Below are 20,537 nucleotides of genomic sequence, written 5' to 3'. Positions count from 1 at the left end.
TGATGACCGCCATGAGGGGTTTAACGACCTCTGAGGCAGGAGTAGCTCAGAGATGTTAATCTCCTACTGTGTGGCAGATACTCTACTGGACACATAGAATATAAAATTGAAGAACAAGGCATGCTTCCTTCAATCGAATAGAAGAATGTTCTGTTTTGTTTTTAAACACATGGTTAAGTCGGTAAAGTTGCTTTTTATTTGTATTTTTTTATTTTTTATGACCGGGTCTCACTCTGTTGCCCACGCTGGAGTGTAGGGGTGAGATTTCAGCTCACTGCAACCCTCGATCTCGTGGGTTCAGGTGATCCTCCCACCTCAGCCTCCTGGGTAGCTGGGACTGCAGGAATGCACCACTACGCCCAACTAAGTTTTGTATTTTTTGTAGAGACGAGGTTTCGCCATGTTGCCCAGGCTGGTCTTGAACTCCTGGGCTTATGCGATCTTCCTGCCTCAGCTTCTCAAAGTGCTAGGATTACAGGTGTGAGCCACCATGCCTGGCCAAAAGTTACTTTTTAAAATACTGATTAGATTTGCTGATATCTCTCAGTAGGTCTGATATCAAAGACGAGGCTAATTTCTTTGTTCATTGTAGCTGAACATTGTAGAATGGCTGGAGCTAGAAAATTGACATTTGATGAACAATCTTTATCTTTTGTTGAACCACCTGTACTTTTCAGCTCATGACTAACTACAAATCGAAGAGAAGAAGTCTCTTTAGACTGAGCGTGGTGGCTCATGCCTGTAATCCCAGTACTTTCGGAGGCCAAGGTAGGTGGATCACTTGAGGTCAGGAGTTCGAGATCAGCCAACATGGCGAAACCCCATCTCTACTAAAAATACAAAAATTAGCCAGGCATGGTGGCATGCACCTGTAGTCCCAGCTACTCAGGAGGCTGAGGCAGGAGAATTGATTGAACCTGATAGGCGGAGGTTGCAGTGAGCCAAGATTACCCCACTGCACTCCTGCCTGGGCAACACAGTGAGACTCGTGTCAAAGAAAAAAAAGGAATCTGTTTAAATTGTGCAACATTTTAATAATAATCATATAATTCTATGCTTATGGTTTTCAGCTTAAAGGTTAACTAAGCCTATCCAGATTCATAATATACTGATTTCTTTCAATATCATTTTATTACAGAGGATGTAATAAAAATTGTAAATGGCGTACTTCAATATTCTAGCAATGTTTTAAAGGATATCATCAGTATCGTACACCTAATATAGTTTACTGGGAAAAAAAAATCTAGACTCCTTTTCCCTATCACCTTATAAAATACACCCAGGAGGCCTCTGATATATTTAGCTTTGTTTTGTCAATTCCTATACCCATCATGCAAGGTAGAGAAAAATCAGTTGGCTTCTGGCAAAACAATGCACTTGTGCTATAACAGTGAATGTTTTTTGTGCCATGAATTAAGGACTGCATGATGTGGCAATTCTTAAAGAGTATATTTAGGTACCTTCTACATATTAGTTGCACCAAGATCTTCAGATTAAGGTCCTCATTTTCCTTCCATCATGAAAAATATATCCCTCCTCCCCCTCCAAAAAAATCCTCATGAAGACACAAAGTCAGGGCAATGATGATGTACACTCTGCAACAATCCAACAAAATACACTTTTTTTGTTTTTAGAAATGCAGTGTGGGCCAGGGGCAGTGGCTCATGCCTGTAATCCCAGCACTTCGACAGGCTGAGGCGGGAGGACCATCTGAGCCCAGGAGTTTAAGACCAGCCTGGGCAACGTAAGAAGACCTTGTCTCTATAAAAAGTAAAAGAAAAATTAGGCAGGTGTGTTGGCACACGCCTGTAGTCCCAACTATTCGGGAATCTGAGGTGGGAGGATTGGTTGAGCCCAGGAGTTCCAGAACACCCCATCTCAAGAAAAAAAAAAGGAATGCGGTGTGCTTGGTGTTGCTTGGGATGGCTGCTGGTCTTTTAGTGCAGATGTCGTATGGAATATGGTCAGCATCTACTTGTTATGCATCTTCCACATTCATCACATTGGAACACGAGGTTATCACAAAAGGAAAGATGCGTGTGTTTCCAAGCACCGTGTTACTTATGTTTTCCTCTAAATTCAGGATTAGGAAAATATTGGGAGAAAAGAAATCTGAAGACATAAGTGGCTTGTGGGATAAATCACATAGATTTAAAAGGAGTGGTTTCCCCAGAAGACATATGTTTTCTTACCCTGGAGGAACCTGTGAATATGAGACACGGTGCACCTACCAGCACAAGTTAGGATATCCAGTAAGTGTTAAAGGGGAAATTCCACAGAGAAAATCACAACAAAAAGCATGTCCATTTGTTCATCAAACATCTGTTTACCTACTAGGGGTCAACATTGTTCTAGACACCATGAATACAATAGTGAACAAGAGTGGCAAACCCCGTGCCTTTGTGGAGCTCATAATCTAGTATAGAATACTAATATAAATTACAGGTTGAGTATCCCTAATCCAGGAATCTGAATCTGAAATGCTTTAAAGTCCGAAACTCTTCGAGCACCCACATGACACCAAAGGAAAGACCCATTGGAGCACTTCAAATTTTTGAATCAGGCATGTTCAACCATGTAATACAAATACTCCAAAGATTTAAAAAATATCCAACATCTGAAACACTTCTGGTCCCAAGCATTTTGGAATAAAGAATACTCAACCTGTACATGGCAAGCTAGAAGGTGGTAAGTGCCTTGGAGGTAAATAAAGCAGAGACAAGGTTGCAGGCTGGACTGGAAGGAGGTGTCTGAGCATAACACCTGAAGGGTTGACACAGCCACGCAGACGTCTAAGGGAAGTGGTTTCCAGGCAGTGGGAAGAGCAAATGCAAAGGCTTTGAGGCAAGACGCCTGGAGATCCTTTTGTAGAATTCACAAGCGTGATGATGGCATGTGTAACATGTGTCTGACATGAACTTAGGGGGGAAAAAAAAAAAAAGAATGTGTCTGGCAGTTTGAAGGAATGAGGACGCCAACGTGTTTAAATGCCTTAAACTCCTTTCAGCCTGAGGGGTTACCATCAGGGGAAAAATGCGTCACTAACGCAGCAACATTTTCAGACTCTTAGAACAGGAATGTGCCTTTGTAAATGCTTACTCCTACCCCTTAATCTTACCAAAGAAATGAGGAAGAGGAGGTTGGGTGAGTAATCCAAGGTCACACGGCCAGTGACTAGCTGAGAAAATGTTTCCGCACAAGAATCCCAAACAGCACCATGGATTTGTCTCTTGCTTCAATTTTACAATGAAGAGGCACTTTTTCTTTTTCTGTCTCTTTTTTTTTTTTAAAGTCAGAGTTTTCACTCTTGTTGCCCAGGCTGGAGTGCAATGGCAGGTGGGATCTCGGCTTACTGCAATCTCCACCTCCCGGGTTCAAGCGATTCATCTGCCTCAGCCTCCCAAGTAGCTGGGATCACAGGCATGCGCCACCACACCCGGCTAATTTTGTACTTTTAGTAGAGACGGGGTTTGTCCACATTGGTCAGGCTGGTCTCGAACTTCTGACCTCGGGTGATTCACCCGCCTCAGCCTCCCAAAGTGCTGGGAGCTGAGACTGGTCTCACTCTGTCACCCAGGCTTTGATGCAGTGGTGTAATCTAGGTTCACTGCAGTCTCGACATCGGGGGCTCAAACAATCCTTCCACCTCAGCCTCCTGAGTAGCTAGGACCACAGGCACACCACCACATCCAACTACTTTTTGTATTTTTTGTAGAGGTGAGGTTTTACCATGTTTCCCAGGCTAGTTTTGAACTCCTGAGCTGAAACAATCCTCCTGCCTTGGCCTCCCAAAGTGCTGGGATTACAGGTGTGCAACACTACACTAGGCCCACGAAAGAAAGAAAGAAAGATAGAAAGAAAGAAAGAAAGAAAGAAAGAAAGAAAGAAAGAAAGAAAGAAAGAAAGAAAGAAAGAAAGAAAGAAAGAAAGAAAGAGAGAGAAAGAAGGAAGGAAGGAAGGAAGGAAGGAAGGAAGGAAAGAAGGAAGGAAGGAAGGAAGGAAGGAAGGAAGGAAGGAAGGAAGGAAGGAAGGAAGGAAGGAAGGAAGGAAGGAGAAAGAAAGAAAGAAAGAAAGAAAGAAAGAAAGAAAGAAAGAAAGAAAGAAAGAAAAAAAATCCAGCCAACTAATGTAAACTTCTTAGAATTTAAAATTGATCAATTTCACTTTTTTAGTTAACAGATAACCAAGACCATATAAGCACCCTAAATATTTGTTGAAGAATGAATAATAAATGCAATATTACCTAAACTTCATTACCCCCAGCAACTAATTGCATAAGTGTGTAACAGAAAAATCTGTGCACAAGAAAACATATCAGGATGTTTATTGTACAAACTGTTACAGTAAAAAGAAATAAAAATAAAAATGAAAACGGAAATAGAGTGTCACTCAACAGAAAAAGTGTAACAGTAAAAAACTAGGCCAGGCACAGTGCCTCATGCACTGTGGAAGGCTGAGGTGGGAGGCTCACTTGAGGCTGAGAGTTCGAGGCCAGCCTGGACAACATAGTAAGACCCTGTCTCTACAAAAATGAAAAATATTAGCCAGGCATGGTAGCATGTGCCTGTTGTCCCAGCCACTTTGGAGGTTGAGTCAGGAGGACTGCTTGAGCCCAGGAGGTTGAGGATGCAGTGAGCGGTGATCGCGACACTGCACTCCAGCCTGGGTGACAGAGCGAGACCCCAACTCAAACAAAAAACAGTGAAAAACCAGAAACCCTAATTTACCCTTGGCAAGGGAATAAATATACTATACTTTTTTCATACACTCGGATTCTCTGTAACAGTTAAAGTGAATAAATATCTATTAACACATGTATCTCGAAAACAAGGTAAGTTAAAAATGCAAGCTATACACAGGTAGAATTATACCATTTATGTAAAATGTTAAATACAAACCCACAGGTATTTTTTTGTGGATACACTGTAGTTCCAAACATGCTTGGGAACTATGTGCGCTAACTTCACATTAGAGGTTACCTGAGGATGGAGACAAAGGAGTAGGAATAGATCAAATATTTAAGTTATAGTTTATTTTTCCGTGGGGGGGGTGAGCATGGGGCACATATGAAAAATATTAGCAACTCTTAAACCTAGGAAGTAGAAGACAAAATGGCTTTACTATACTGTTTTTATGTATGTTAGAAATATTTCTATTTATTTATTTATTTATTTATTTGGAGAAGGAGTCTGCTCTGTTGCCAGGCTGGAGTGCAGTAGCCGAATCCCGGCTCACTGCAACCTCCGCCTCCTGGATTCAAGCGATTCTCCTGCCTCAGCCTCCCGAGTAGCTGGGATTACAGGCGACCGCCACCACGCCCGGCTAATTTTTTTGTATTTTTAGTACAGACGGGGTTTCACTGTGTTGGCCAGGATGGTCTCGATCTCCTGACCTCGTGATCCGCCTGCCTTGGCCTCCCAAAGTGCTGGGATTACAGGCATGAGCCACCGTGCCCGGCCCTTATTTTTATCTTTAAAGGATGAAAAAAAAGGAACGAAGGAAGGGAGGGAGGGGTGGAGCAAAGTGAGGCAAAAGTTGTCTACCGCATTCTATTAATTCCAAGGCCTAGTTGTTCTTAACCTCCAAACCTGCTTCTTCTTCACCTTTAAAGCCTAGGTGATAGTACGTGTACCTGCTTAGAACATGCTTTGAGAACTAGCAAACTGGAGAGAGAATTTCACTGTCAGGTTCACTACTGGTGGGCGGGACCCTACATCATTCCCCCACAGAATCCCTAGGGGGCTCAGCATCCTTTCTTTCTTTTCAATTCAGATAACAGTAATAAGATTTTCCAGCACGGTTATAATCACACCACCAGCACCACCACCACCACCTACAAAAAGCCATAAAACAATAAATTCATTACTGAAGCATCTCAGTGAATGGAGATGAAAACTGTGCAACAGCCCAGCATGGGATAGCTCTCCCAATCTCTGTTAGGCAAGCACTGACTAAAAGATAAGAACTGGATCAATTTCCTCGCATAAAATCGACTGTCTTACAAACCCAAGGGGGAAAAAAATCACACTTGTTGTTAGGCATCATTAAGCAAAGATTATCAGATTATATCCATCGGTAATAAAACTCCGAGCCACAGATCGAACAGAGACCTGCAGGCTGGGGACAGAGTAGCCAAAATCCAGCCTCCCTGTGATTCCTGACCTCTTCTCCAACTCTGTGCAAAGCCCGCGGAGGTGAGACTCTCTTGGCTAAGACGAGCTTCGGCTATGTCCTAGTGATGGACAGTTCCTCTCTGCCAGGCCCCTGCAGCCTTGAGACCACATTCCCCAGAGATCCGGCAACGTTTCCCCATCCCAGGCAGCTGGGCATTCTCCTCTCCCGGAAGGAAGACGGAATCCCACCCAGATCACCCGTGAGCTGCGGCGAATAGAAGCCACTGGTCCCGAGGCGAGGGGCCTCGAGTCCGCAGATTCTCTTCAACATCTCTGGGAGTAAAGTTGGACTTAGCTGGGCTCCTGGCAAATAAAAGGAAGCCTGGAAAGGCAGCCATGCTCAGGCCTCCGTGAGGCCACTTCGGACCCCTCCAAGCTGTGCTGGGCTACATCTGCCTTAATTCCCCGTCTGTTGCTTCTCCAGGCTCTGAGCCCCCTCCACAAAAGGGGGATGCGAAACTCAAAGGAGTTAGCAGGTGAACCCTGCAAACAGCAGGAGCTAAACCGAGGACACCAACCAGCCCAAGAAGGCAGCGAAGGTGGTTGAGGACAACACCCCCTCCCCCCGCCCCAGGCAGGGGTCGCGGGACATGGCGGGCGCCTTTCTGGTGGCTCCACGTCCTCCTTCCTCCCGAAGTCCCGGAGGCCCCGAGTCTGCCCTAACTCCCTGAGCTGTGGCGGGGAAAACAAAGCAGGGGGCAGGGGGCAGGGGGCAGGGGCAGGCCCAGAGGGGTCTCGCCCCCGCCTTTGGGCGGGCCGAGGGGCTCCCTGGAGTCAGAGGAGGAACAATAGCGGACCCCTAGTCCCAGAAGCCACCCGGAGTCTCCCGCTCTCACCTCCCTCCCCACCTCCTCCAAGTTCAGCCTGGAGGCGGATTGGGCTCAGCAGCACGGACGCAGGGGGAGCGAGGCTCCGCGCGGGGTGAAGCAGGTGGGACCGGGCGCAGACTCCAGGGTGCACCTCCGGGTCTGCTCATTCATTCCCACCCGCGCTCCCTCCGCCGCAGCCCCTGCCCCGCGCCCCGCCCCAGCCGGCCTGCGAGTCGCAGAGGACCGGGGAAGAACCCTTCTCCTAACTTGGCCGGGTCCTCCCGCTCTACCCTGATCTCCACCTTCCTCCCCTTCCTCTTGTCCCCACATCTGCTCTCCGCAGACAGTTGGCGGCCGGCGGTGGACCAGGGAGAGGTGGCGGGATCCCGGCTGCAGCCTGCTCAGTCGCTCCGCCTGGGCGCAGTCCCCAGCGCCTCCCGCGCCCAAGCTCCAGACACAAAGGCGGGGACACGAGCCTGGGACCCCGCGCCGGGAGCCTCCCAACTCCGTGCCGCGCACTCACCCCATCGAGGCGGCGGCGGAGCTCCCCGGACCCTGCTGGCTGCTCCACCACGCCCGCCGCTTCCCCAGGAAAACGCGGCCGCCGGGCTCGCTTCCTGCTCGGCTTCCTGCGCCGCTGTCCCTACTCCTCCCCCGCTGCGGGGGTCAGTGGGCGCCGAGCTCCAGGGCTGGGCGGGCGGGGCGGGGGCAGCGGCAGCACCACCACGTGGCCGCCGGGCGCCGGCCCCCGCCGACCTGGATCCAGCGGGAGCGGGAAGGGAGGCGCTAACCATTCCCCTCCCATTCCACCCCGCGCGGCCCCAAATTCCGCGAGTCAGGTGACCTGGCCCCGGGCTCCGGCCCGGACCTGGGGGGGTTGCTCCCCGCCCTCCAGCCCCCGGCGCATCCCCCGGGTCCGCGCGTCCCGGCTGTTCGTGGCTTGCTTTTAGTCTCCAGGGATCGTGGGACCCTTCTCCGCGGATCTGTTTCATCCTCTTAACCTGAAGTTAGTGGAAGCCCCCCGTGCTCTGACCCCTGGGTTTAGGACGGATGAGATCCCAGATACTGTTTATTTCTGATTAACTTCCAAAGTCGTTTGTGGTAGTGGCGAGTGTTTCAAAGTCACGGATCCAAGCCCCTTCTAACCAGAATCTAAAAGGTTGTTTTCCAAAATCATTGAACAGAAAGTAAAGTAGAATGCGCTCACGTTCTCCGGACTGAACCAATTGGTTGGAGTGACTGTTTCCTAGCACTGTTTGGGTGGCAAGGCAAGACTACCACCGTTCAGTGCTGTTCTGCTCAGGAGTTAGAAAGGAGAAACCTACAGACTGAACTAACAGGCGAGATTGCGCATGGGAACGCCTTCAAAATAGTGTGTGGGAAGCCACGGGGTACAGGCTCACTGCCCCAGGTTCCCGACAGCTTCTCTCCCTATCCCAGCCCACTAAGGCCCGACCTTTGAATTACGATGGACTCCTCCATTAATTCCAAGGATTTCAAAGCTCTCTATCTACCCACTCATCTAATTTGGGCCGGCTTTTCCACGCATTCTAGTCATGCTAACCAGCTGTGACTTCAGTTCTATTCACCAAAGCTCCTCCCTTCTCCTCGTTAGCTCTGCCTCCTTTGCTCAGGGAAGAAAGCTTTCTAGAATAAATAACTGGTATTGAGTTCTTTCTGGGATCTACTGTAAGTCAATTGAACTTAAGAGGGTAAAAAGGCCGATTCCAACAAAATTGAAATTCATCCTAAATTTCAGCAGCATATTAACATTTGTATGGCAGATTTTACCTGTTCCCTCCCCCTACTGCATCCCCTTCTCCTTCCTCCGTCTCCCTACTAGGTAACAACTTATCTCCCCTTTGACAGTTGAACTTGACAAACAAGGATCAAAAGCCTTGTAACCAGCTGCAGGGTCTTCACTTCCTACCATCATGCAGCAAAGGTTCCTTAGCCAAGTGTACACTCCCCTTCCTGTCCTTTATCCCTCTCTCAAACAAAGTCACACTGTAAAAGAAATGTGAACTGGCCAACATTCTTTTGGTTTAATGCTGGCAATTTCTACAATAGTGTTTCATTGTGATTCTTGTTAATGACATATTATAGGGTATTTAAGGGGAACATTACTGCCTGTGAGCTTTCTCCTCTATTTTTGCAGGTCAGTCTCGTTCAAGTAGGGGCAGCTGGGAGGATGGGATTTGATGCGTTACAGGTAGACAATGCTGTCTTGGAAATTCGACATGTGTGTATTCTGTAGGAACAGTTGACATTTTGAAGGAGTTAAAATATTAGACAACATTAAACAATGATTGTCTAACCTGGCACATCTGCCTTTGATTCATAGAGGTCCTGTTCCTCTTTTTTCTCCGTGCCAGCCACCTCCAAAGAGTCTACCAGCCTATCAACTCTTAGATTCCCATTGGTGGCTTGTGTATGATTCTCTGTAGTTTTTTTTGTTTTTTTTTTTTTTTTTTTTTTTTTTTTTTGAGGGGGAGTCTGGCTCTGTTGCCCAGGCTGGAGTGCAGTGGCGCTATCTTGGTTCACTGCAAGCTCCGCCTCCCGCGTTCACGCTATTCTCCTGCCTCAGCCTCCCAAGTAGCTGTGACCACAGGTGCCCACCACCACGCCAGGCTAATTTTTTTTTGTATTTTTTTTAGTAGAGACGGAGTTTCACCGTGTTAGCCAGGATGGTCTGGATCTCCTGGCCTCGTGATCCACCCGCCTCGGCCTCCCAAAGTGCTAGGATTACAGGCGTGAGCCACCTCGCCCAGCCTGATTCTCCTTAGTTTATACTCCCACCTTCTAGTGTCAGCAAATCTAACTATGGGTGAGGGATCGTTGTGAAAGGATTCTTATTTTTTTTCCAGCGGTACCAAGATCCTTTTCCAGATCCCCACTTTTGAAATTCAAAGCAACTTTGTAGTCTGTAGACTGAGCATGGCAGCTGAAGTTCTGCCACCTGCAGGGGGATTAGTGGGGAAGTAGGAGGTTTAATAGCATCTTCTTATTGGTTGTGTTGCCCAGGCCTTTTAGAAATGCTAATTGGGTTCATTGGATACATTGAATACTGCCCTTTGATGACAGCCAGGACCGAGTGAAAGGGTTTGAGTTAAAGAAGCAAAAATAAAATGACCATCTAACCTGTGTGAAGTAGTAAAACCTTTTGGGAGGAGCAGTATGTTGTATTTCTTTATCCAAATAGCAAGATAACAGTGGTATAATGTGTAGTGCCATGAGAACCAAGAGCAAGGAGACTAGGTTTCCTGACCCATTTCTTTTACTTACTTGCGATTTGACCTTCACCAAGGGTTTTAACCTCCCCTCTTCCCCCTTTCCTCATTGGTAAAAGGGAACATCAAACTACATGGCCTCCAAGATCTTTCTTTTCGTTTCTTTCGTTTTCTTTTTTCTCTCTTTGCTTCCCTCCCTCCCTCCCGCCCTCCCTCCCTCCCTCCTTCCCTCCCTCCCTCCCTCCCTCCCTCCCTTCCTTCCTTCCTTCCTTCCTTCCTCTCTCTCTTTCTCTCTCTCCTTTCTCTCTTTCTATGTCTCATTTTGGTGCCCAGGCTGGAGTGCAATGGCAAAATCATGGCTCACTGCAGCCTCAACCTCCGAGCTGAAGCGTTCCTCCCACCTCAGTCCCCAGCTCCCACCCCACTAGCTGGGACTACAGGTATGCACCACCATGCCTGGCTAATTTTTTTTTTTTTTTTGTACTTTTGGTAGAGACAGGGTTATGCCATGTTGCCCAGACTGGTCTCGAACTCCTGGGCTCAAGCAATCTGCCTGCCTCGACCTCCCAAAGTGCTGAGATTACAGGCTTGTGCCACCATACCCAACCTTTTCCATTCTAACATCCTAAACCTAGTCTCTTAGTTTGTAGGCCCTTCACAAGCAAAACTGCCCTGTCATTTCATGACGAAACATTGTTCTCTGATCACGCTAGCAGGTCAGACTTGTCAAACCAACACAACTGTAAACTCCAAAGAGGCTTGCCATCCAGGACTTCACAAGTGAAATTCATTGATTGAGTGGGCTCAATTTTTATTCTTGAGATTAAATGATCTCATCCCTTTTTCCTTGCTCATCCTTCATCAATACCGGTTCTTTTTAAATTATGAGTATCTTGATTGCCCAAGTCTGAGGAACCGAAGCTAAGACTTGTTGGGATAACAAAAAACTGTCCCTGCAGGAAGAAGTAGAGAGATATCACACCAGAGCCAAAAAGTCATTCTCCACTTTATTTGGTGTTTGGTCAGGAGCTGACTGTACTTCTGGTTCTAGTTAGAGGCAGCATGATTTAGAGGAATGTGGAGGTATTGGACCCAGTCCAGATAATAGAATAAAAACGCAATAACACAATCAGAAAGTTGGAGGGAGACAATCTACCAAAAAAAGTTCAACCATTCATAGAAAAAACACTTTTTGTATTTTCCTGGGGATGTTTCCAAACAGAAGAAAACTTTAACATAGGAAAATTAATAAAATAACCTTGGCATTCCTTTTCATAATTAGTAAGACCATAGTAATGAAGTAACCCGCAAACACTAATTAGCTCATGGTTTTTCCACTTGCCAGGGAGTCAGCAGAGATTTCTCCAAGGGTGAGAGGCTACTACAATATTCTTCTCAGTGAGGTTGGGCATCTGTCGAGGAAATGAGGCTAAGATCTTTGGCAATAAATACATTCCAAAGACCTACATCAGTGCCCTGCTTGCAGACTGTGGCAGAGAAGCTAAGCATCTCAAACTCAGCATTATAAACCTGAGAAGGCTGTAAGACTGTCTGGTCCATTATCACACAGGAGGAATATAAATCCTTAGAACTGTGCTGGGCAGCATGTTAGCTGCTAGCCACACATGGTTACTGGACACTTGAAATGTTGCTAGTCTGAATTGTGATGTGCTGTAAATGCAATTCACACCAGATTTCAAAGGCTTAGTATTTTACAAAATGAAAAAATGTCTTACTAATACTTTTTATATCAGTCATTGAAATAATTTTGGGATGTATTGGATTAAATACATTCTCAACACTAATTTCACCTATTTCTTTTTTACTTTTAGAAATGTGGTTACTAGAAAATTTAAAAGTGTACATGGTTTACATATTTCTATTGGTTACTACTGCTATAGGAGCTAATATTAGCAGCTAACATATATTTAGCATCTATTCTATACTAAGTACTTTTCTAAGCCATGTATATATTAACTATGATGACTGTATAGTTAAATGTCTAATCTGGGACAATTTTGAGAATGAAAGAGAATGGGTAACTTCTAAGCCAGCCAGAACACTAGGACTAAAGGCATAAACTGGAACTGTCCTAAGCAAACTGGGATGCCAGGTCACCCTAATGTTAGGTTATTTAATCCATACATCAGCCCTGTAGGTGTAATTATCCCCTTGGGGCACAAGAGGAAACTGGAGCACAGAGAGATTAAGTAACTTGCCCAAAGCCACACAGCTAGTGAGTAGCAATGTTGGGATTTAAACTAGGGTAATCTGGCTCCAGAGGCATCATTCTTAACTGCTGTGCAACACTGTCTGCTTAAGAGCTGACACAGGATTGAAATTTTAGTAGGTGCAAGATTTTTCTTAATCCTCACAGCAACTTGGATGTAGTACTACCCTGTTTTCACAGGTGCAGAAACTGAGTTTCAAGTAGATCCAGCAACTTGCCTGAGTCATAAAACCAGAACGAGTGGAGCCAAGAATCTAAAGCGTGGATGTCTGACCAGAGTGGTCCTTTGAAACACTCCTCTGTATATTGTCTTCAGGCTGCCTCTATTTACAAACTCTGATATTGACCTCATTACTTCTCCCAGTTCCGCAGGCAGAAGACTGCTATGAGAGCACTTAGGACCCAGGTGACAGCAGCCTTGGAACAGGCAAACAAAAATGGAAAGCTAATCTTGGTGGCCGTCTCTTCTTCAAAAGGAACATTTTAAGATCCAAATAGCCATCAGTGTGGCCAAGTTGGTTGTTCGGCTGTGCATATCAGAAATTCCATAATATATTCTCCAATTACAGTGCTGGAGGAGGACATTATGAGGAAATCATGAATATCAAGAAGGCAGTTAATTGGTTATCAGAAGACTAAGAGAAGTGGCTTCCACAAAGCAGAGTCAGGATCAATAATGTGGTTTTTGGAGCCTCAAGCACACCATGTGCAGCTTTTCTTGCTTCCTCTACAGTGTATCACAGTCTTGGCAGCCCATTTAGAATCGCCTGCTTTTAAAAATCACCAACTGCCTTGGCCCCCTATCCTAGGATACTTACTAGAGTGGTCTGGTGTGGGGCCCAGGCATTGGTATTTTACACTCTCTCCCTAGATTATCATAAAATGGGGCCACTGTTTTATTGGTTGTCCAGCCATGTCAGAGAATCTGGCTCTTGACTTTAGCATTGCAAGCAAAGGGAGATTAGGGTAACAAGGGTGGCGTGGTTCTTGCCATGGACCTTGCAAAAGTTGATGCTCCAGATAGATTTCTTGACAGAGTGATTCTAAACTGAGTTGCTATTTTTGTTGGTATCTCTCTGGTACATTTGTTTTCTATTATGGAGTTAAACTTGCCCTTCCGAGATTCCTGTTTTCTTCATTGAGGTCAATTTCTGCTTATGAGATACTTTGTGTTCTTTCTTATCCAAATAGTGCACCCATAGTAAATCTGTGTACTACTGTTGCTGATGAGTTATTTCAAATCTATTAATGATTTCTTGTCTATGTTTTTCTTTTCCCTTTTTTTTTCTTTTTTTTTTTTTTTTTGAGATGGAGTCTCACTCTGTCACCCAGGCTGGAGTGCGATGGCACGATCTCGGCTCACTGCAACTTCCGACTCCCGGGTTCAAGCTACTCTCCCACCTCAGCCTCCCGAGTAGCTAGGACTACAGGCATCCACCACCATGCCCGGTGAATTTTTGTATTCTTTTTTAGTAGAGACAGGGGTTTCACCATATTGGCCAGGCTGGACTCGAACTCCTGACCTTGTGATTCACCTGCCTTGGCCTCCCAAAGTGCTAGGATTACAGACATGAACCACTGTGCCCGGCCTTTTTTTTTTTTTTTTTTTGGATAAGGTCTTGTTCTGTCGCCCAGGCTGGAGTGCAGTGGTGCGACCTCGGCTTACTGCAGCCCCAGGCTTAAGTGATCCTTTACTTCAGCCTCCCCAGTAGCTGGGACTACAGGTACACACCACCACACCCGGCTTTGTTCATGTTTTTCAAAGGCTCTGTATCCATTTGGTTTCTGTTTTTCATTTTCATTCTTCCATTTTTTGTTTGCTTTCTTTAAAATCCTTAGTAGACTACATAGATTGCTTATTGTTTTCAAAATCTATCTTTGTACTGTATGAGTTAACACTTTTTTCTTTTTTTCTTTTTCTTTTTTTTTTTTTGAGATGGTCTCACTCTGTCACCCAAGCTGGAGCCCAGTGGCACACAACTCACTGCAGCCTCGACCTCCTGGGCTCAACTGATCCTCTTGCCTCAGCCTCCCAAGTAGCTGGGACTACAAGTATGCGCCACCTTGTTCAGTTAAATTTGTTATTTTTTATAGTGACAGGGTCTCACCATGTTGCCTAGGCTAGTCTCAAACTTCTGGGCTCAAGTGACTCTCCTGCCTTGGCATCTCCAAGTACTAGGATTATAGGTATGAGCCACTACACTCGGCCATGAACACATTTTTAAGAGACATTTTTCACAGCAGATTGGTCATGCTTAAGACATATGGTTGTACTACTGTGAAGACATGTATCTATATCTATATATATAGTTTCTTTGGGGTTTTTTAGTTTAGTTTTGTTTTGTTTTGTTTTGTTTTGTTTTGTTTTTTTGAGACAGATTCTCACTCTGTCGCCAAGGCTGTAGTGCAGTAGGGCAATCTCAGCTCACTGCAACCTCTGCCTCCTGGGTTCAAACGATTCTCCCGCCTCATCCTCCCGAGTAGCTGGGATTACAGGTGCATACCACAATGCCCAGCTAATTTTTGTATTTTAGTAGAGACAGGGTTTCACCACACTGGCCAGGCTGGTCTCAAACTCCTGACCTCAAGTGATCTGCCCACCTCAGCCTCCCAAAGTGCTGGGATTACAGGGGTGAGCTACTGTGCCCAGCCTACTGTGAAGGTATTGAACAACATTCCACAAGTTCTTTGTTTTGCTTTAATACAAACTTTTGTAACTATCCAGCTATGGACTTTAAGCAGGTTTCTCACATCCAGGATGAGAATTCTTCTATCTAAATTATTATTCTTTTTTGCCTTTTCTTTCAAAAAGAGCCCTGTAGCTTCTTGTTTTAGACTTCTGATTTGAGTTTCAGAATAAAAAGATGAAGGCCGTGAAAATGTGCTTGACTGTACTGTGACATGCCAGAACATGGAACCAGAAAAGAGGAGAGGGATGGAACTGTGGGAGTCAGGGAGACCGCTGTGAAAATATTCCTTCCACATGAATAGCATTCCTTCTAAATGATTAGAGTTTAGAGTGGAAGGTCCCCACAAGCCACCAGAAGCAGGAAGAGAGGCCACGCGACTTCCACTTGTGAATTCCTGGAAGGCTGAGAACAAAAAAGCCAAGAAGACACATTGACTTCAGGATAATAGACCACAAAAGTGGGGAGGGAAGATTCTGATGTTAAGGATATACAGGTCCCTGTTGGCCAACCAGAGGGAGGTTTGTCCTTTCAGATTATGGAACAGGGAAGGGAATTCTGGAGGCCCTTGGAGAAGACCAGAAAACAAAGTAAGGTGGCACCAAGTGAGTCTAGGAAACTTGCCACCAAAAGACCCTGGGATCAAGGTCAAAGAGAGGGTGGTAGAAGTCTGAGTGGGTCTTGTGTTTGCTTTGTGGGCTTCTGGGAAGTATTTTGAAATATTATTACTTAAACTGTGTGTCTTAAGAGGACAGTCTCCATTTACATCCAACATAACATGCTCATAGGAACAAAGGTAAATTATGAGAACATCCTGTGTGCTCCTTCTCATCTGGATTCTCCCTTCCTGACCACACTGCCTTCTGCTTCAAGTCTGGGCATGCTGATTTGCACGTTTGTTTGAGAGGGATGGAAAATCATTAGCGTTTACAGTGGCATTTTGGAGAAATTTTTAAATGGTGTGAGTGAGACCAGTTCTGCAGAAGGTCAGTGAGAACGAAGAAGGAACACCCAGACAGGAGTTCTCCTAGCACGGCCTGGAGAGTGGGCTTCTATAGCCCCAAGCAGTTATCAGCTACTGGGCAGCATTCATGGTGAATATCGCTTTTATTTTCTCTTTTAAAAAATATTGTACTTATTTATTAGTATTGTTATTATTTACTTTGTGGGACTTTGTTTGTTTGTTTCTATAGAGACGGGGGTCTCACTTTGTTGCCCAGGCTTATCTCGAACTCCTGAGTGCAAGTGATCCTCCCACCTTGGCCTCCCAAAGTCTTGGGATTACAGACACAAGCCCCTGTGTCTGGCCTAAAATGTATTTTTTATTAACTATGTTTTGAGACAGAGTCTTGCTATGTCACCCAGGCTGGTCTTGTACTCCTGTGCTCAGTTGATCTTCCCACTTCAGCATCCCAAGTAACTGCGACAACACACATGCACCACTGTGCCTGGCTCTTCTCTTTGTTTTTAAACATGGACTAAAGATAAAAAATGAAAGAATTTATTTTAGGAAGGGAAACAAGAAGTCCTCTATCATGTAGTAAACTTAAACCCTGGTTTCTCTATTTAGTAGCTGTGCTTTTGGGGGCAGATTACTTCATCTCCCTTGGCTTCATTTTCCTTATGAGCCAAATGGGGGTAACATTAGTACTGGCCTCTTGGGTTATTTTGGAGATTAAATAATTAACATATACGAAGCCTGTACAGTAGTGTCTGGCACAGAGTAAGAAATAAATAAATAATATCAGTAAATATTACTAACATTGAGAAGCATAAGACAGTTGCAAAGTCTGAGAGGAAATAAGAGAGTGGTATCTATGGAAATTAATTCAACTGTCATTAAAAAGGTCATAGATTATAGATTAACATTTCTAGGATGCCATTTGCTAAGTCTTAAATGGAAACTTTATTTATTGACTGGTATGTAAGATACAGCATTGCACACACACACACAAAGAAATGTGAGATGTTCTTGACCCTCGAGGAGCTTCCGTCTTGTCTGGAGAGATTGGAGAGATGGCATATAAATATTCATGGACAGATGGTCAGCAAAAGAAGTCAGCAACTGACTTCATGTTGTTATCTAGATCTCTCTCTCTTTTTTTTTTTTTTTTTTTTGAGATGGAGTCTCGCTCTGTTGCCTAGGCTGGAGTGCAGTGGCGCAATCTTGGCTCACTGCAACCTCTACCTCCAAGGTTCAAGTGATTCTCATGACTCCACCTCCCCAGTAGCTGGGATTACAAGCACCCACCACCACGCCTGGCTAGTTTTTGTATTTTAAGTAGAGGTAGGTTTTTGCCATGTTGGCCAGGCTGGTCTCGAACTCCTGACCTCAGGTGATCCACTGGCCTTGGCTTCCCAAAGTGTTGGGATTACAGGTGTGAGCCACCATGCCAAGCCAGCTATCTAGTCCTTTGGTGCTATTCTGCAGTTTTGCCAAGGTTTGTTGCCCAGCAAGCTATGCACTTGAAAATGTGAGGCATAGGAGAGTCTGTTCCAAGATGGCCAAATAAGAACAGCTCCAGTCTGCAGCTCCCAGTGTGATTGATGCAGAAGACAGGTGATTTCTGCATTTCCAACTGAGGTACCTAGTTCATCTCATTGGGACGGGTTGGACAGTGGGTGCAGCCCATGGAGGGTGAGCTAAAGCAGGGCGGGGCATTTCCTCACCTGGGAAGCACAAGGGGTCAGGGGATTTCCCTCTCCTAGCCAAGGGAAGCCGTGACAGACTATACTTGGAAAAAATGGGACACTCCCTCCCAAATACTGCACTTTTCCAATGGTCTTAGCAAATGGAACACCAGGAGATTATATCCCACACCTAGCTCAGCAGGTTTCACGCCCATGGAGCCTTGTTCACTGCTAGCATAGCAGTCTGAGATTGGCCTGCGAGGCAGCAGCCCAGCAGGTGGAAAGGCGTCTGCCATTGCTGAGGCTTGAGCAGGTAAACAAAGCAGCCAGGGAGGCTTGAACTGGGCAGAGACCACTGCAGCTCAGTAAGGCCTGCTGCCTCTGTAGACTCCACCTCTGGGGGCAGGCCATAGCTGAACAAAAAGCAGCAGAAACTTCTGCAGACTTAAACGTCCCTGTCTGACAGCTCTGAAGAGAGCAGTGATTCTCCCATCATGGTGTTTGAGCTTGGAGAACAGACAGACTGCCTCCTCAAATGGGTCTCTGAACCAAGTGTAGCCTAACTGGGAGACACCTCCCAGTAGGGGCTGAGTGATGCCTCATACAGGTGGGTTCCCCTCTGGGACGAAGCTTCCAGGGGAAGGATCAGGCAGCAATAGCTGCTGTTCTGCAATATTTGCTGTTCTGCAGCCTCTGCTTGTGATACCCAGGCAAACAGGGTTTTGGAGTGGACCTCCAGCAAACTCCAACAGACCTGCAGCTGAGGGACCTGACTGTTAGAAGGAAAACTACAAACAGAAAGGAATAGCATCAGCATCAACAAAAAGGACATCCACACCAAAACCCCATTTGTAGGTCACCATCATCAAACACCAAAGCTAGGTAAAACCACAAAGATGGGGAGAAACCAGAGCAGAAAAGGTGAAGATTCTAAAAACCAGAGCACCTCTTCTCCTCCAAAGGATCGCAGCTCCTCGCCAGCAAAGGAACAAAGCTGGATGGAGAACAACTTTGACTTGCTGACAGAAGTAGGCTTCAGAGGTTTGGTAATAACAAACTTCTCCAGCTAAAGAAGGATGTTCAAATCCATTACAAGGAAGCTAAAAACCTTGAAAAAAGATTAGATGAATGGCTAACTAGAATAAAGAGTGTAGAGAAGACCTTAAATGACCTAATGGAGCTGAAAACCATGGCATGAGAACTATGTGATGCATGCACAAGCTTCAGTAGCCAATTCGATCAAGTGGAAGAAAGGGTATCAGTGATTGAAGATCAAATGAATGAAATAAAGCAAGAAGAGAAGTTTAGAGAAAAAAGAGTAAAAAGAAACAAACAAAGCCTCTAAGAAATATGGGAATATGTGAAAAGACCAAATCTACATTAATTGGTATACCTGAAAGTGACGGGGAGAATGGAACCAAGTTGGAAGACACTCTTCAGGAAATCATCCAGGAGAACTTCCCCAACCTAGCAAGACAGTCCAACATTCAAATTCAGGAAATACAGAGAACACCACAAAGATACTCCTCGAGAAGAGCAACCCCAAGACACATAATTGTCAGATTCACCAAGGCTGAAATGAAGGAAAAAACATTAAGGGCAGACAGAGAGAAAGGTCGGGTTACCCACAAAGGGAAGCCCATCAGACTAACAGCAGATCTTTCTGCAGAAACTCTAGAAGGCAGAAGAGAGTGAGGGCCAGTATTCAATATTCTTAAAGAAAAGAATTTTCAACCCAGAATTTCATATCCAACCAAACTAAGCTTCATAAGTGAAGGAGAAATAAAATCCTTTACAGACAAGCAAATTCTGAGAGATTTTGTCACCACCAGGCTTGCCTTAGAAGAGCTCCTAAAGGAAGCACTAAACATGGAAAGGAACAACCGGTACCAGCCACTGCAAAAACATGCCAAAATGTAAAGACCACTGATGCTAGGAAGAAACTGCATCAACTAACGGGCAAAATAACCAGCTAACATCATAAAGACAGGATCAAATTCACATATAACAATATTAACCTTAAATGTCAATGGCCTGAATGCCCTAATTAAAAGACACAGACTGGCAAATTGGATAAAGAATCAAGACCTGTCAGTGTGCTGTATTCAGGAGACCCATCTCACGTGCAGAGATACACATAGGCTCAAAATAAAGAGGTGGAGGAAGATCTACCAAGCAAATGGAAAGTAAAAAAAGCAGGGATTACAATCCTACTCTCTGATAAAACCGATTTTAAACCAACAAAGATCAAAACAGACAAAGAAGGCCATTACATAATGGTAAAGGGATCAATTAAACAAGAAGAGCTAACTATCCTAAATATATATGCACCCAATACAGGAGAACCCAGATTCATAAAGCAGGTACTTAGAGACCTACAAAGAGACTTAGACTCCCACACAATAATAATGGGAGACTTTAACACCCCACTGTCAATATTAGATCAACGAAACAGAAGGCTAACAAAGGTATCCAGGACTTGAACTCAGCTCTGCAGCAAGCAGAACTAATAGACATCTACAGAACTCTCACCCCAAATCAACGGAATATACATTCTTCTCAGTGCCACATCACACTTATTCCACAATTGACCACGTAGTTGGAAGTAAAGCCCTCCTCAGCAAATGTCAAAGAACAGAAATCACAGCAAACTGTCTCTCAGACCACAGTGCAATCAAATTAGAACTCAAGATTAAGAAACTCACTCAAAACCGCACAACTACATGGAAACGGAACAACCTGCTTCTGAATGACTACTGGGTACATAACGAAATGAA

At 45.2% G+C, this 20,537-nt stretch overlaps 1 protein-coding gene across 6 annotated transcripts in view; it reads right to left on the bottom strand.

The window, feature by feature from the left end:
* The window catches only part of RAI14 (retinoic acid induced 14), a 174,247-nt gene extending 166,620 nt beyond the window's left edge, over positions 1-7,627 (bottom strand). For 4 of the 6 annotated variants that reach the window (XM_015139828.3, XM_078004652.1, XM_001089532.5 and 1 more), the window contains exon 1: positions 7,506-7,627. The gene's annotated coding sequence lies outside the window, so the exon portion shown is untranslated. Of the gene's footprint in view, positions 1-7,284 lie in introns of all 6 variants that reach the window. The other 2 variants (XM_078004647.1, XM_078004650.1) reach the window with 1 other exon arrangement.
* Positions 7,628-20,537: the final 12,910 nt, after the last annotated feature.

Source organism: Macaca mulatta, chromosome 6, assembly GCF_049350105.2.
Source record: "Macaca mulatta isolate MMU2019108-1 chromosome 6, T2T-MMU8v2.0, whole genome shotgun sequence".
Taxonomy (NCBI): Eukaryota; Metazoa; Chordata; class Mammalia; order Primates; family Cercopithecidae; genus Macaca; species Macaca mulatta.
Note: the sequence above shows the minus strand (reverse complement) of the source record. Positions and strands in the feature narration are given on the sequence as shown.